We start from the raw sequence: 15450 nt of genomic DNA on the forward strand, positions 1-15450 counted from the left end.
CAGATAAAAAATCCACAAACAAAATCACAAAAATCATGCACATAAATGGAACACCATTATTAGCGTAATTCCACACGGGATATAGCCTAAATGTATACAATGTTTGACGTGAATCGTCGATATTGCATACAAGTTGTAAGCAATCTTGTTAGGAAGAGGACCATTTCAGCGTAGAATATCGTAAATTTCCACATGTCAAGTTTTACGCGCTGTTTACTTTTCATTTTTTTTGTGTGTAAGAACATAACATCACTCTTTAATATTTCAAATCAACAAAAATAAAACTACGAACTAGTTCGAAGTAGTATTTATGTTCTGTATTTCAAACTTGATTGAACCTCAATGGACGATAACAATTTACTTGCACACTGTTCATGGTTATCTGGCAATTTGTAGTTTGTTGGATACTAAGTATAGAAGTTTCTGTGGATGGCTTCCGTTGTTTGCTTCGTATACTTTGTAAGGCCTCCCTGTGCGCTCAATTCAAGAACATGGAATTTCAAAATAAGAAATTTTTCGGTGTTTGGTAGCCCAGCTGCTATCCAACTGTCATAAAAATCTCGTATGGCGTCTGAATAGAAGTCCAACAATGTTATACTGAACCAGCAATTAACTACCTGTGGTAGACTCTCCAATACCTTGTTATAACCATTGCATTATTTTCCTTTTAAAACACCCCGTTTAACTAAAAGACTTCGCCAGTAACACCCAGTGAAACCAAGTTGAGCGTGATGGGTTGCATTGACCTCTGATATCCAGAATTCAAATTTGTCTTGATGGTTTTTCTCGAAAATTTGGTAGACCAATCTCACCAGCTAACTTAGCGCTAGAAGAGGGGTTTTGTCTAAAATTCCATTCATATCCAATTTGGTTCTATTGATCATTAAGAGCATGTTGCATTTCTGAAAGGAGCAGACAGATCTTTCGTTACGCGTATTGGCCTTCAGGCCTGTACTCCAGTTCTTGGAATTCTTGGATGGCTTGGAATGGAACAAATGTTGAAGACATGTCCAATTTGATTAAGAAACTTTCAAGTACATGTGAACAGAATTGCTTTGAAGGTGATGTAAATAATCATTCATATTTGATGGTGATTATATTTCATTCATTTTGCTTACATCTAAACAGATAACATTGAATTTCGACATCGAAATATTAATTTTATGCTAAAGGCTATTTTGCTTTACTTGCTCGCTTTCTTCGCGTATGTTCGTTTTTGCTGAAATCAAACTTCTATCTTTTCGATTAAAGAAGGGCCTTCCTTAGCCGTGCGGTAAGCCGCGCGGCTACAAAGCAAGACCATGCTGAGGGTGGCTGGGTTCGATTCCCGGTGCCGGTCTAGGCAATTTTCGGATTTTCGGCCTCGACTTCCCTGGGCATAAAAGTATCATCGTGTTAGCCTCATGATATACGAATGCAAAAATGGTAACCTGGCTTAGAAACCTCGCAGTTAATAACTGTGGAAGTGCTTAGTGAACACTAAGCTGCGAGGCGGCTCTGTCCCAGTGTGGGGATGTAATGCCAATAAGAAGAAGAAGAAGAAGAAGAAGATCCTTTCGATTACCATTGATCCAGTTATGTCCCAATATCCCAATTGACATCCCTCATTAATTTCCCTTAATTCCAATGTATTTTGCCGACAACCAATGTCCCATTTGAGCTATATTCAAATTATTCAAATGGTACAAACCGAACAAACATACCACCCTAGCACTGGCATAGACGATCGGAATCGGCGACACTGTTTACACCCGCCGACCCCCCCGGTCGGTTTTGCCGTGCCCCACCAACTTTACAACTTTTCCACCCAAACAATACACCATGTGTTCTGACGCTCCCGATAACCGGCTTTTTCTCTGAATTTTCTCTCACACGCTCAGACTAGCTCATATAAAGTTATTCGGGATTGTTGGTGTGTTTAGATTTTTTAAATCCGAATACAATGGTTTTTTTTCTTCATTGTAATGACTGAGTATGTAATTGTAATTTAACGTCTCCATGTTTGTAATCTCAATCAGTGTTTTGCCATAGATTTGCCAACGGAGTGCTAAATAATTGGCATTTAAATAATGAATGTGAATTACACTGCTTGCTTATATGTTTGATATGATATTAAAAATTTAATAACAAACTTTAATATATCATGCAATAAATTAGATTGATAACAACGTTCCATTTTCAAACACAAACCATGTGCAGATAACTGCGTGAAGCAAACGCAATTTGTTTGACCCAGTCCTTGGGTGCTTTATCAATCGCCGCACACACAAATGCGCGCCAAGTCAACCACACCACGTTGCACTGCCCGAAGATTTCCCGCACTCTACACCCAGCTCGCAGTCTCGATCCGATTCTAAAACAAATCACAGCTCGCGCTGCTCCCGCTCACCATGACTTCCCATCATCAGTCGTCATCGTCGTCGGCGAATTCTCACGCGTAGAGTTTGGTTGGAGTAGAGGGTGGCAGCGCGCCAGCCAGTTAGCCAACCATCATCCGTTCGGGTTCGCAATTTATCTCGCGCTTCCGACAACGACGTGTTGGTATCCATCGTTCGAATAAATCCGAAGATCCGTCGGGTCGCTTGGTTCCCGCGCGTGAAACAGCTGTTGTTGGCGGTCGCGCGGTTGTTTTGATGGACGATCAGGTTCTGGTTAGCAGCAGGTCCGGCGTGTAAGCCGCCGCCGGTGCTGACTGATTGAAACGGTCGTCGACTGTCCCCGCGGTCGGTTGATTAGTGTGGCGTAGTCTCGGCAGCCGGTCGACCTTCTTCTGCCTGTAACTAGTGCTGGGCCAACCTTCTGCGAGCGCGGTGGAAGTGTGGGACGCGTCCAAGTCAAACGAGTGAGTTCAGGTGACCGGCTGATCGACCTGCGGGCAGCGCGTAAAGTGGTCCATTGATTGAGACGTCCAGCAGCGGCAGTGTCGGCGCAGTTGAAGCAAAAGTGTCAGTGCTAACGAGGGATATCCGGGGGTTCTTGAGTTCTCGATGTCAAAGTGTTGTGAATCCGCGAATTGTGAAACTTGCTAAGGAACGAGGAGTTGGTTGCTCTTTTCCCGAAATCATCTGTTATTTGAATGTGTATGGTGGGAAATTTGTCACGACAGCTGGCTCATCGTCAAATTTTGTTTGTATGAAACAAGTGATCCTTTGCGTCTCGCCGTAGAATGATTGTGGCCTATTTTCTCAAGATTTATTATGCCCATCAACATAAATAAAAAATCATAAAGCTTTAAGGGTAACTTCAACAGTGATGTACAATTTAGCTTATACTTCATGATCTATCGTTTTATTTAGTTGATCACTGAAACCTGATCGACCCTGATCATTGTGTACCAATTGTCATTTATCTAGTATTTTATTGATCTGAACACTATCAGAAAGTGTATATCCTCCAGATGATTTATACTCGCAGTTATTTCAGATAAAACAAATAGCAAGCATATCTGTAATCGAGACGCTCTGTAATATTTACAAAGTGTTACTTCATATTCACAGAGTATGGAGATCGATGCTATTTCAGCCAATTAATTTCTGTTTGGCGACAACTCTCTGATATGAGTTGACTAAATTTGTAATTGACTATGAAATTTGTATCTTTAATTTCGGATTGGATTTCAGTCACGAGTAATAGCGTTAAAGTTTTACTTCATCATTGACGTCCAATTCCCGGATCGAAACGTTAGACTTTCCAACATTGTTTCAACTTACTTTTCTCTGATATTATTACTTAAAGCGTGATAGTGACAAAAGATCGCCGAAGATCGAACCTCCCACCACCTAATTTTTAATACCGTGCTATTCGGTATAGATTTTCCTTTACATTTTTTGTCTAATGCCCAAGATACCTATGATGTTAAAGTAGTGGAATCATTCAAGTTTATAAGTTTATCAAAAAATCATATTTTCAATATAGTTTTCTGAAAATGCATATAATTTAATTTTGAACCGATTCGAAACAATGCATCGCTGTTGAAGTTACCAAAACCTAAAACAAAAACCACCTTCCGATCCGTTTAAGCTGCCGGTGGTGCCATTGCCCGGACGAAGAGACCAGATGAGTGCTTGTGTATGGCAGTGCAAATAGCTTCGTAATGCTTGAAAACAGCGAGCAAAAAAAAAGTCTCAGCAGATGGTCTCGAATTTCGTCAACGTTTGTGTCGGCAATTTGTAATTGAATATACAGAAAAAAAAGTGCAAGCAATATGTATATGAGCGGGGAGTATGAACCCCGCCACTGGCACTGACTGAGTTTGAAATTGGTACAAAACTGAACATCGAAGGCGCTATCGCGTGAACGGTAATGCGATCATTATCAGTGGAACAGCGATATCCGAATTTATGATGTGATTTCTTAGAAATATGTTTAAAATCCCTATAAAATATCTCATTATTCCATGCAATTCGGGTAAGATTTTTTTTTTCACTATTATTATTGGAACATCATTATTATTATAAGGTACGACAATTTTTCAACAGTTGATAAAACATTGTTAAAAACAACTAAGTACAATTCATGCAATTCGTAATATTTTCGCTGCGACATTGCTATCATTGTCAACGTAGCCTTAAGCCAGAAATGATTTTTCAGGGACACGAATAGTGACCGCGTTATCAGCACGATTAGGCGATATTTGTTTAGTGAAGAAGCTCATATTTGCTTTAAACGGCACATTGCATACTTCCGACCTGCAGTTCTGAAGAATTTGAGAAATATTACAGTAAGCTTTACTTATACTAACTTAAAGTACTTCGTTATTATATGTTGAGTGAACCCTCCATGAGACGATGTTCTGTGAACCTATTCGATACCTATTCATGGGACATTTCTAATCCAACTTACATGTTTGTTATACATATATTCTGCTTAATAAGGGTCTTTATTTTTCTGAGATGACACATTCATCAACTATTTGTTACGCAAAGCCTTTTCAAAATACGAATTAAATGAACACCTCTTGAATCGAAATCCATCCACAGTGTACGGATTTCGGTTATTGGAATGTAAATCCGTAAACCTAGTTAATGAATTGATATCCTAATAGCGCCACAATTAAAATCTTATGTGACACTGTAATTTGATCAACACGTAACTCTATAAGCCATACTTGATGTATGTTTAAGGGTGATCACATATTATTAACTTTATTGACTCAGTTCACAACACACATTTTTAGAACCGCGAAATGATATCATGTACTAAACTGGAACATGAAATGTGGTGTTCGCGGAGTTTCGTAATGGTTTTGATTTTTGTCATCTAAGAGGCAATTCTTATCTCCAATTTACCAAAGTAGAAAAACATTGCAAGAGACGTATGCATATGATACCGTTACAAATTTGCAAATAAATCATTTATCAACTTTTTGAATTTAATCATAAATCAAAAAGTGGACGGATTTTTGTCCCTCACGGTACTTTGGTGCTCTTTTTGACTTGTCATAAGACGAGTTTGTACTATGTACTATTTAATTCCACTAGTTTATTGCACCTTTGACAGATACGTATTTCGACCTCAACAGTAAGGCCGTCTTCAGTGTCTCGTACTTGACTCGATTTTATGTTCCTTATCTCGACTTTATTATGACTTAATGGTACCATCATCGGGGGTAAGATTGAATCATATCTCTACAGGATGAACATGTGTGAGGACTTGGAACCGGAGGATTTTTGGGTTCTTCGATTGTACCGAACATCCATGGTTCGCCGTAACACAACTTGACTCGCTTGCTTATCGGTGATTAAATTTCCACCTTCAATAAGTAGTAAGGTGGCTCAAAAAACACTTTTTTTATTTTTTTGTTGGGCCGCCCTCTTATTCGGTTTTATTTGATGCCCTGATGCTTTGGACAAAAATTTAGCCAAATCGGTCAACGTTTCGGTAGTGCTAAACTTGTTGGAAGTTTATATGAAAAAATGTATGCAGACACATCGCAAAACAGTGATCTGCAGTTGGACGGCAAAATTTACGATCAAGAACCATGATACTCGATCAGTTCTTGTAGAATTAAATACAGAATGTTCCTTCGCCGGGCAAACTCTAATCTTCTCGCGGTTTTCTGCATAACATTCTGTATTAAATTCTTCAAGATCTGAATGAGTACATCCATTTTTTTGCACGGTTCGCCTTTAGCCGTTTAAGACCTTCAGCGTTATTGAAACAATGAGTAAACCCCACGAAAAAAACACAAAAATCAAAGAAAATTCAGAAGGTAAAAAGCTGTGAAAGTTCAGTTTAACCAAATTAATGAATTCCAACCGCGTAAAAAAAACCTGGGTATACCATAGTTCTTTACTGTAAATTGTGCCGTCCAACTGCAATTCACTGTTTTTGGATGTTTCTGCATACATTTTTCATATAAACATCCAACAAGTTTATTACTATTATTTATTCAGACTAAGGCCGAAGTGGCCTGTGCGGTATATAAGAGTCTTCTCCATTCGGCTCGGTCCATGGCTACACGTCGCCAACCACGCAGTCTACGGAGGGTCCGCAAGTCATCTTCCACCTGATCGATCCACCTTGCCCGCTGCGCGCCTCGCCATCTTGTGGACGTCGAATCTTTGCCGAGTACTATTTTCACCGGCTTACTGTCTGACATTCTGGCTACGTGCCCGGCCCACCGCAGTCGTCCGATTTTCGCGGTGTGAACGATGGATGGTTCTCCCAGCAGCTGATGCAACTCGTGATTCATTCGCCTCCTCCACGTACTGTCCGCCATCTGCACTCCACCATAGGTTGTACGCAGCACTTTCCTTTCGAAAACTCCAAGTTCGCGTTGGTCCTCCACGAACATCTTCTCGTGTCCGTAGAAGACTACCGGTCTAACGAGCGTTTTGTAGATTGTCAGTTTGGTTCGGTGGCGAACTCTATTCGGTCGGAGCGTCTTGCGGAGTCCAAAGTACGATTTCCAGCCTCTATGCGTCTCCGAAATTCATTTTCGGCAGTCACCAGTGAGCCCAAGTACACAAATTCTTCTACCACCTCGATTTCGTCACCACCGATGCAAACTCGCGGTGGGTGGCTCACATTGTCTTCTCTTGAACCTTTTCCTATCATGTACTTTGTCTTCGACGTGTTAATGACTAGTCCGATCCGCTTGGCTGCCCTCTTCAGTCTGATGTAGGCTTCCTCCATCTTCTTAAAGTTACGTGCCATAATATCTATGTCGTCGGCGAAGCCAAATAGCTGGACAGACTTATTGAAAATTGTACCACTCGTGTTAATCCCTGCTCTTCGTATTACCCCTTCCAAAGCGATGTTGAATAGCAGACACGAAAGACAATCACCTTGCCGTAACCCTCTGCGAATTTCGAAAGGAACTGGAGAATGCCTCTGAAACTCGAACAACGCACATCACCCGATCCATCGTCGCTTTGATCAATCGTGTCAGTTTATCCGGAAATCCGTTTTCGTGCATTAGCTGCCATAGCTGGTCCCGAACGATTGTATCATATGCGGCTTTGAAGTCGATGAATAGATGGTGTGTGGGCACGTTGTATTCGCGGCACTTCTGCAGTACTTGGCGAATGGCGAACCCCTGGTCCGTGGTGGAGCGTTCGCCCATAAATCCCGCCTGGTACTGCCCCACGAACTCCCTTGCAATTGGTGGTAGTCGGCGGCATAAAATTTGGGAGAGTATCTTGTAGGCGGTTTTCAGCAATGTAATTGCGCGGTAGTTGCTACAATCCAGCTTAACGTCCTTTTTGTAGATGGGACACACAACACCTTCCATCCACTCCTGCGGCAGAACCTCATCCTCCCAAACCTTGGTAATCACCCAGTGCAGCGCTCTAGCCAGTGCCTCACCACCGTGTTTAAAAAGCTCTCCTGGTAGTTGATCAACTCCAGAGGCTTTGTTGTTTTCAGCCGGCCGATCTCCTCCTGGATTTCTTGGAAATTCGGAGCCGGAAGTCGCATGTCCTGCGCGCGTGCTCTTAAGTTCATTACCATACTGCCACCATTGTCTGCCATATCGCTATTCAGGTGATCTTCGTAGTGCTGCCGCCACCTTTGGATCACATCACGCTCGTTTGTAAGAAGGTTCTTGTTTATGTTCTTACACATATCGGGCTGTGGCACGTGGCCCTTGCGTGAACGGTTTAACTTCTCATAGAACTTTCGTGCGTTATTAGCGCGGTACAGTTGCTCCGTCTTTTCGCGGTCTCGATCTTCCTGCTGGCGCTTTTTCCTCCGAAAAATCGAGTTTTGTCTGTTCCGCGCCCGTTTGTATCGTGCCTCGTTCGCCCTCGTGCGGTGTTGCAGCAATCTCGCCCATGCAGCATTCTTCTCTTCCACTAACTGCTCACATTCGCCGTCATACCAGTCGTTTCTCTGATCCGGCGCCACCGTACCTAGTGCAGCGGTTGCGGTGCTTCCAATGGCGGATCGAATATCTCTCCAGCCATCTTCAAGAGATGCTGCGCCTAGCTTCTCTTCCGTTGGGAGTGCCACTTCCAGCTGCTGCGCGTAGTCTTGGGCTAGTCTACCGTCTTGTAGCCGCCCAATGTTTAGCCGCGGCGGGCGACTCCGACGAATGTTGGTCACCGTCGAGAGTTTTGAGCGCAGACATACTGCAACGAGATAGTGGTCGGATTCAATATTCGCACTGCGGTAAGTGCGTACGTTCGTGATGTCAGAGAAGAATTTACCGTCGATTAAAACGTGGTCGATTTGGTTTTCCGTTACTAGATTGGGTGATTTCCATGTGGCCTTGTGGATATTCTTGCGGAGGAAGAAAGTGCTTCGGAATACCATTCCGCGGGAGGGTGCAAAATTTATGCATCGTTGGCCGTTGTCGTTCGATACGGTATGCAGACTATCCGGTCCGATACATTTCCTCCCTTCCTACCTGAGCGTTCATGTCACCGATGACGATTTTGACGTCCCGCAGTGGGCATCCATCGTATGTCTGCTCCAGCTGCGCATAGAACGCTTCTTTCTCGTCGTCGGATCTCCCTTCGTGTGGGCAGTGCACGTTGATGATGCTATAGTTGAAGAAACGGCCTTTTATCCTCAGCTTGCACATCCTTGCGTTGATTGGCTTCCACCCAATCACGCGTTGGCGCATCTTTCCCAGCACTATGAAGCCAGTTCCCAGCTCGTTGGTGGTGCCACAGCTTTGGTAGAAGGTAGCCGCTCGATGCCCGCTTTTCCACACTTTCTGTCCTGTCCAGCAGATTTCATGCAGCGCTACGACATCGAAGTTGCGGAGATGTAATTCATCGTAGATTATCCTATCGCAACCTGCGAAGCCTAGCGACTTGCAGTTCCATGTTCCAAGCTTCCAATCGTGATCCTTTATTCGTCGCCTAGGTCGTTGCCGATTGTATCGAGTCGTATTATCTTCTATGTCGTTCGTAATAGTTGTTTTTAAAGGCAACTTATTGGGCCTGCGCAAACCTCCTGTCTCGTCGGAGCGCCGTCGTGTCAGGGCTGTTTAGCGTCCCACCTAACACCAGGACTTGGGCTTGTGCGCTTTGAGCGGCACACGGTCGGTTTGGCGGAGCCTACTTGCGGATTCATGCAGCTTTTTATAGAGGTTTAACAGCGCCCACTGTCAAATCCCACCACATCCTAGGCCACAACTCGCAGATGGCCTGGGGACCTCCACATATCGTTCTGTTCCATTTTTTCCTTCGCCTCACTAATAAATTTCTTCGTACTCTTTTTTCTTCCTGCGGTGGGTTCGTTTTTCAACTGCTCTTGCTTCCTTGTACCGATCTCTATTCGATCGGGTACCCGACACCAACATTCGGCTTCTGGCAACGTTCTTCTCGTCTGTCACTCTCTGACACTCCACAACGAAACAACCCGTCCTGGGTCGCCTCTGTGCGGTGCCTACCACTTCTCGTGCTGTTGTGCTCACCGCTCCATGGATCGACTCCCATAGATCGTTGATGTTGTCGCTAACGTTGATTGCACTTATCCGTTCGTCGAGCTTCTGGCGGTACTCAGCCGATACTCCTTCCGCCGACAATCGCTGGATATTGTAACGCATCGTTCGCTGTTATCTTTCGTTCGATACAGTTGACAACCGTGATCGAATTTTACTGACAACGAGGTAGTGATCAGAGTCAATGTTCGGACCTCTGAATGTCCGCACATCGATAACATCCGAGAAATGGCGCCCATCCACCAGAACTTGGTCTATCTAGTTGCAAGTTTCACCATTTGGGTGTCTCCGGTGTGCTTTCGGATGTTCTTTCGTGCAAAGTAGGTGCTACTGATGGCCATCCTCTGGCAGCAGCACCAATTTTACTAGCCGTAGGCCGTTGTCATTGGTAGCGGAGTGAAGGCTCTCCCTACCGATTATGGGACGGAAAAAGTCCTCTCTACCGACCTGAGCGTTAGCGTCTCCGATAACAATTTTCACATCATGCTTTGGGCACTCTCCATAGGCTTTATCAAGACATTCATAAAACATGTCCTTCACGTCGTCGGATTTATCGTTTGTCGGTGCGTAAACGTTGATTAGGCTGTAATTGAAGAATTTGCCCCGTATCCTCAACACACAGATTCGTTCGCTAATGGGTTTCCACCGCATCACTCGCTTCATCTGCTTGCCCATCACTACGAAACCAACTCCATGCTCTGCTTTTCCGCCGCCGCTGTGATAGATGTTATATTTGAATGCAGTGTTGGTCGTGGGGTCCACGGCTCGGAATTCACGTTCTCCGGATCTAGGCCATCGGACTTCTTGAATAGCGGCCACGTTCACTCCAACCTTCTGCAGTTCACGAGCCAGAAGGCTCACTCGTCCACGTTTATTTAGGGTCCTGACATTCCAGGTACCGAGTTTCCAATCATAGTCCTTTTTTCGATGCCGGGTCGGTTGCCAAAAATAACGTTCTCTTTTTCTTCTATCTCCATTTTTCGTGGTATATGAGAGGCTTCAGTAAGCTACCTTACCGGGGTCGCGTTACCTACATCACGCTGGTGGGGCTGCCACCTTAGGTATAGCTGACGCGATACAGCATTTCGTTGATCAGCCGCTGGGTAACAGGCAGACGCTGTTTGAAACGCACCTCCTGGTGAACAGAAGCTCGAGGCGTACCTTCTCATTCTAGCTAATGTCAGAAGGACAACAGTGCCCAGGCTGCGCTACCAGCAAAGTACACAATCCTTAGCTGGGGGTCTTTTGTCATCGGACGACCCGTGAAAGCGTGAGATAGGGACTTGTGGGGACCAGAGCTCTGTTGGGCGCTCCTTCCTTGATGTCAACCCACCATTTTGCAGCCCTTTTATTAGTATAATGAACAATTAACCAAAACTTTTTTGACCAATATTAGAACACTCGTTGTCAAAATTCGGCTGGCGATTTTCACTTGAAGCAGCACATTATAATTGCCTACCTTACGACTTATACAAACGATTTACAGTGAATAATGCACCAACATTTCATGGGCCGAAAGAGCATCCAACACCAGAGCCGAGATTAGGAAAATTGGCCCATTTCCCACGAAACTTTTGATGGATTAAATAATAGATTTTTAACCATTATTGTTGTTTTTGAATACTTAGCGTAATAACCAAAAGTAAGAAAGCCGTTTGGTGGCATAATTACGGTTAGATCTTCAATATATGAATATTTAAATTGATAAATGTGCTCAACCACAGCATAATAGGCCAAGGTTTGAGCCTTATATTCTATTTCACTATACATTTTCAAATAAACTTTAGGTATTATTTAGTAACTTTGGTATGAAGCATTATTGGTCTCGGGACCATCCCTACCATTTTTGCATTCGTATATCATGGCAAGTGCGATGGTAAATTTACATCTTGCACCGCCTTGCTTTGTAGCCAGACATTATGCAAGGATAAGGAAGACTAATAAAGTCAATCATCTTATTTTATAGTATACTAGACGAACCTGCCCAATGTTGCTCGAGTTGTTTTTTGATCGTCCTAAATATCAATCGTTTAGTCTTCGCCATCTAGATTGATTTCAGTTCGAGCTAGATGGTTTTCTTCAGAACTCATGAAAACGTAGTACCTATTTTTACATTTGTTCAACTTTCCCAGCGATATGTTCTATCTTTTCATACCTATAATCACAGCTGATCCCAAGACGAATCGTTTAGTGAGGAAATCTTGCAAACACACATTCGTGAGTTTATGATGCCTCAAATAGAGGTGTGCGCCTCCGCCGCCGACTGTTTGAGGCACGCCGCAGCCGCCGCCGCCGCCGACATTTTTGCATCGGCGCGCTGCCGTTTGAAATTTTCCACGCCGCTGATCTATATTTTACCACGCCGATTTACATTTGAAGAAGTCCGCAGAATTTTCGGTCAAAATTTTGAAAATTCAATCGAATTTCCGTTGAATTTCCCGAATGATCCCCACAAGAGTTCTCTCACTAGGACATTGTCGCCTCACAGTTTAGTGTTCATTAACCCTTAAAGGTGCAAGACGATTTTTTTTTATAAATCGTCGAAAATATTTTTAACGTAAACAACCATTAAAATCATTAACATTAAACGTATTTTCGGTCTGTTGTTCTAAAACATCATCACGCATTTAATGGTTAAGCACTTCCACACTTCCATAGTTGTTAACGAGGTTTCTAAGCCGAGTTACCATTTTTGCATCCGTATATCATGAGGCAAACACAATGATACATTTCTATGCTCAGGGAAGTCAAGAAAATTTCCTAGACCTGATCGGGAATCGAACCCAGCCACCTTCTGCATGGTTTTGCTTTATAGTCCTGACTTGTAAATTACTTGGAAAAATCTTTAGGAAATGCCTCCAAGAATTCTTTCGTTCATCCAAAAATGCTTCAATTATTCAATCAAAAAACCCCTCAGGTATTCCTTCGAAAATTCCCACAAGAAAAAAAAAATAGGAAATTCCTTCATAGAGGGATTGTTTTGTAATCTCCTTTAGAAATTCCTTCGGAACTTCTTCCAGAATTTCATTCAGAAATTTGTTTAGGGTTTCCTTCGTAAAAAACTGTGGAGATTTCTTCAGATAATATTTTAAAATTTCTTCGGAAATTCAATAGATTTTAATTCGGTAATTCCCGGAAGTTTTGTTCGTTCGAGAATACTTTTAGACATTTCTCGCTTAACTTTTCAAAAGGACCTAAGTAACTTTTTTTCTTAGTGATTTAATTTGAATAGCGCAATCAACAGAACAACATAAAAGCTATTGATTGCTGTATTCAAATTGATTCATGAAAAAAATGCCACTTATGTCCTTTGAAAAGTTAAGCGAGATTTCTTTGAAAATTGGTACTTGTGGGGACCTCTAGGAATTCCTTTGAAAAATCCAATCCAAATGCCATTGAAACTTCCTTCAGCAAAAACCCTTCACAATTTCCTTATTTTTTTTTTCGAAAATCCCTCCATGTTCTCCTGCGAAAAATCCTTGAAGAATCTTTTCGGAAACTTCTCTTGAATTATCTTAAGAAATTCTTCCAGGAATTCTTTCGGGGACTCATCTTGAAAATTCTCCCAGGAATTATTTAGAAAATAACGCTATGGAACACCTTGAGTGATTCTTCTGGAAAATCATCCAAAAATTCATTTGAATATTGATCCACAAATTTCTCCGAAAGTTCTTCCAGAAACTGCCTTGAAATCCTTAATTATGTTGTATTTTTTCTAGCTTTCCTGAAGAATTTCCGAGGGAACTCTCAAAAGAGTTTAAAAAGCAATTCCTAATTGCAGGCCTGACCTTTCTAGTGACTCACTTTTTTCGGGTCAGTCTCTAAAAAGTTTCTTTTTTCGACCTCAAGACTACTACGAAACTTAACAGCATCGTTGCGAAATGAAAAAAAAAGATTGAAAAATTTGAAGTTTTATCCACCGGAAGATGCTTTATTCATGACGGACATAAAAGGACGGAATTAGAAAAAAAACACATTTTTAGCCTGTTCGCAAATTATTAGTGACTTCAAATTCGCTCCGAATCTCGGTGTTTTTATTAGATTTTCAACAGCGAATAATTGAAGGGGTTTTGTGTCACGTCATAGTGATGCAATTGGGTATATAGTTATGCAAGCAGGATGAGCACAATGGATTGAGAAATATATTCACGAGGCTAATAGCAGACTCTGCTTATTTTAAAACCTCTTTTAAAAACTAATAAACTCTACATCTTATCAATTAAACTGTTGAGTTTGTATTCAGATTCATCTTTTCATTTCAATCGTACACAATTTTAGATACATATCCTGTTGTTTCGGAAAAACCTTATAAAATAGTGAAACTCTTTCGATTTACATTGATTTATCCACACACCTTTATGATGCCGTGTCTTTTACATACAGTTTTACAGTATCAGTAAACATTGATTAATGAAGTTTCAATATCTTTTAAACTGGTTTTTAAAAAGTTGTTTTTATGATGCCTATTTTTACTATATGGGGCGATATGGCCAGCTCTTGGGGCAAAACGAGCAAAGATCAAAAATTATATAAAAAATGTGCTGAATTTATTTAGAACGGGTTTCTTGCACTTCTAGGGATTATACAAATGATGTTTTACTTAAAAATGTCGTATTCTATGTTGATTTTTGGCCTCAGGCTCCATTACAATATCTGAATTTGTATAAAACTAATTTTCATGATTAAAATCATAACCATTCATTGTTTTAAATCATCCCTGATTCAGGTAGAAACTATTTTGATGATTTTGTAAATACGTTTAAGGGTTAGGCGATTCTTAATGTTGGAAATGACCTTGTTCATAATATAGTAGGCAATACTGTCTCAAGCTAACATATATCCAAAGTTTTATATCCCCTCATTTATAATTATTGTGAATCTTTTCGAATTATTAATGTAGATTGGCTATAGTTATACGAACCGATTAGCTTCCTAGTTTTCATATCTGGGAGGAAATATGATATTGGTCACATGGTTCCGGAATAAACTCGAGGTCTAGTGGGTACCTTTTTTTTGGATGAAGGAACACATTCTGTAAGCCTTGAAACTTAGCTTGGGGCATTTCAAAATTTATGATTTCACAAATCATGAACATCAGAGTTTCTTTGGAGGCATTTGGATGGGTTGGGCATGCTCCATTGCATGCTGAGATCCTGGGTCCCTCAGGGAAGTGGTCAGTTTTTGATGGGCCCCGAAGCCCGTCTTGCGACATATCAAACTTCATGATTTCACAAATCATGATCAATAGAATACCTATATTTGAAGGCACTTGGATGAGTATGGACACGCTCCGCGGAATTTCAAGAACCTGTTACCTCCGGGGAAGTGGGCACTTTTGGACGAGAAACCCGTCTTGCGACGTATCAAGCTTCATGATTTCGCAAGACGTTGGCTGTCTTGCTCCAAATGGCGATATTGCCTCATTTTCCCCCACTCAAAACTAACAAACTTTTCAATTTTTTTTATAACAGACATGTTTTACTCACAAACATATATATTTTGAAACATAAAAATATTTATATATTTATACTAGTCGACCCGGCAGACGTTGTCCT

General features: G+C 41.8%; 1 protein-coding gene across 6 annotated transcripts in view; it reads left to right on the forward strand.

Annotated features, from left to right (window-relative positions):
* The window catches only part of LOC134211429 (four and a half LIM domains protein 2-like), a 589158-nt gene that overhangs the window by 251513 nt on the left and 322195 nt on the right, over nucleotides 1-15450 (forward strand). For 3 of the 6 annotated variants that reach the window (XM_062688276.1, XM_062688277.1, XM_062688278.1), the window contains exon 1: nucleotides 2421-2945. The exons of the other annotated variants lie outside the window; for them this stretch is intronic. The gene's annotated coding sequence lies outside the window, so the exon portion shown is untranslated. Of the gene's footprint in view, nucleotides 1-2420; nucleotides 2946-15450 lie in introns of those variants that run through there. 6 annotated transcript variants of the gene reach the window in all.

Source organism: Armigeres subalbatus, chromosome 2, assembly GCF_024139115.2.
Source record: "Armigeres subalbatus isolate Guangzhou_Male chromosome 2, GZ_Asu_2, whole genome shotgun sequence".
NCBI classification, from domain to species: domain Eukaryota; kingdom Metazoa; phylum Arthropoda; class Insecta; order Diptera; family Culicidae; genus Armigeres; species Armigeres subalbatus.